Source organism: Palaemon carinicauda, chromosome 7 (assembly GCF_036898095.1).
Source record: "Palaemon carinicauda isolate YSFRI2023 chromosome 7, ASM3689809v2, whole genome shotgun sequence".
In the NCBI taxonomy this organism is placed as follows: Eukaryota; Metazoa; Arthropoda; class Malacostraca; order Decapoda; family Palaemonidae; genus Palaemon; species Palaemon carinicauda.
In genome coordinates, this window is record NC_090731.1 from 106087860 (window position 1) to 106090359 (window position 2500).

A 2500-nucleotide genomic window follows, 5' to 3' on the forward strand; every position below is an offset into this window, starting at 1 on the left:
ATGTATATATACACATATATGTATTTATATATATATATACATATATATGTATATATATACATACATACATATATATATATATATATATATATATATATATATATATATATATATATATATAATATATATATATATATATATATATATATATATATATATATATATATATATATATATATATATATATATATATATATATATATATTTGATTAAACATGCAATAGTGTTAAACAAGTTAAAGTCCAGCGACAAAAGTTGAAAGTTAATTTCGTCTAGATCTAGAGAATGAAAGAGAAAAGCTAATTTTAAGAAAGAAAATAAACACTTCTGTAATAAGAGAAGAATCTAATGAATTTAGTTTAAGAACACAAAATACGAACGCCTTCTTACATGATGAAATAGAAGAAAATAAAATATGAAATGAAGAGTAATTTTACTAAACCGTAGATAAGTTCCTGATCAAGATCAAGGAAAACCATCAGAAAAAAAAATAAATAAAGAAACGATTAGAAATGAGGGTAAAATTCGAGAAACATGAAATACATTTAGCAAAACTATCGAAAACAATAAACAAACTAAAAAGCCAAGACATTTGTAAACACACTTAGATCAAAATTGAGAGAACGGTGAAGAAGAGAAGAAGTATCAAGTTGATAAAAAGAAGACTTTGAATAGGGCACCAATAGATATCTGCTTTGAAAGACGAAAATGAGTAGATTCTCAACAAAAAAGATGGAGTGCTAAAATTGTAGAGGATTTCTATAGATTGCTCTACAATAAAGATATAAGAAATATCTTTGCAGATAGAAATAATGAAACGCCTGAGCCAGTACGAAAAGAAAGAGTAGGAGAAGTAAGAAAAAAATCAAAAGGCATGAAAAAAGGTAAATCAGCAGCAAAAGATAACTTTACAGTCTATCTTATAAGCAAGGAAGAGATTTCATAACAATAAAACACACTAAACTTTAAACATAATGTTTGCAGGAATACTCTAGACCTAGAGCTTAGAAAAAGTTTGTCATACCACTAATTCACAAAAAGGGGAAAAAAGACCTGAAAAATTACCATGCAATATGTTGACACTCAGAAATATATACTATAAAGATCATATTAGCACAAATAAAGATATAGCTACATTTTGATCAACCAATAGAGCAGACAGGTTTTAGAAGTATGTATGCAACAACCCATCATATCCATGAAATTAACCAGCTTATGGAAAAGTCAATTGAATATGATAAACCACTATGTATGGAATTTATAGATTATAAAAGAGCTTTTTTCTCCGGCAAAACTTTAGAAGTAATGAAATACCTTCAAAAGCAAGGAATAGATTAATCATATGTTAAACTAATTATAGATATCTATATCTATATCTATATCTATCTATCTATCTATCTATATATATATATATATATTCTATATATATATATATATATATATATATATATATATATATATATATATATATATATATATATATATATATATATATATATAATATATATATATATATATATATATATATATATATATATATATATATATATATATATATATAATATATATATATATATATATATATATATATATATATATATATATATATATATATATATATATATATGCGTGTGTTTGTGTGTGTGTGTACGTGTGTAGGCAGTATATCTAAGCAATCCATGTTTGCTAACAGTTATATAGGTGAAGAAACAACTTGATAGACTAACGAAAACTTAGGGTGTGGAGGAAATAGCCCCCTAGATTTTGATGAAGTCACTGGCAGCATATTGATGGATTTAGTTAAATGTTTATAGACAAGATGTCTTTTTGGCTTTCACTTTTGATGTCTGGTGGATGATCTTACTGGAATTAGTACAGACCGGCAGTAGTCAATTGCCTTAGTAAGATAGGCACTGCCCATCACAAGGAACTGGCTATCCTTTGATGAATTTAGCTAGTGAATCCTTTATGGATTTAGTCAGTCTTTGGAAAGTGAAAATGACAGAATGGCCCCCAGTCCTGGACGTAGCGGGGTGCTAAGAATCGCACGGGTTATGAATACTAAAGAAAATTGAAAATTGCTAATTAGAATTTTAGAGCCATGAATCAGATTGGGAAGTTACAGGAAGTGGATAATGAATTTATGAAATATAGTTTGGATATCTTGGCCCTAAGTGAAGGAATCGCAGATCAAGGCAATATACATATCTACTCAGGAAGAACTGGTGAAGTTGGAGGAGAAGGGGTAGAAATGAAGATGACTCCAGGAGCAGATAAGGCATTAATGGAATGGAGACCTATTGTAGTTTGCTCTGCACCAACAAATGATTCCCCTGAAGAATGGAAAAATGAACACTATGAAAAACTGGAGGGTGTAATGCATGAGATCTCGGAGAGGGTTATGAAAATTGTGATTGGTGGCTTCAATGCTAAAGTTGGAAGGAATAATCAAAGTTTAGAGAATGTGATGGGTATTGAAGGTCTTAACAAAGTTGGAAAT

The 2500-nt window shown here is 28.1% G+C and overlaps 1 protein-coding gene across 1 annotated transcript in view; it reads right to left on the reverse strand.

Moving 5' to 3' along the window:
* LOC137643616 (peroxidasin homolog) overlaps positions 1 to 2500 on the reverse strand; it is a 242004-nt gene that overhangs the window by 129246 nt on the left and 110258 nt on the right. The window lies entirely within an intron of this gene.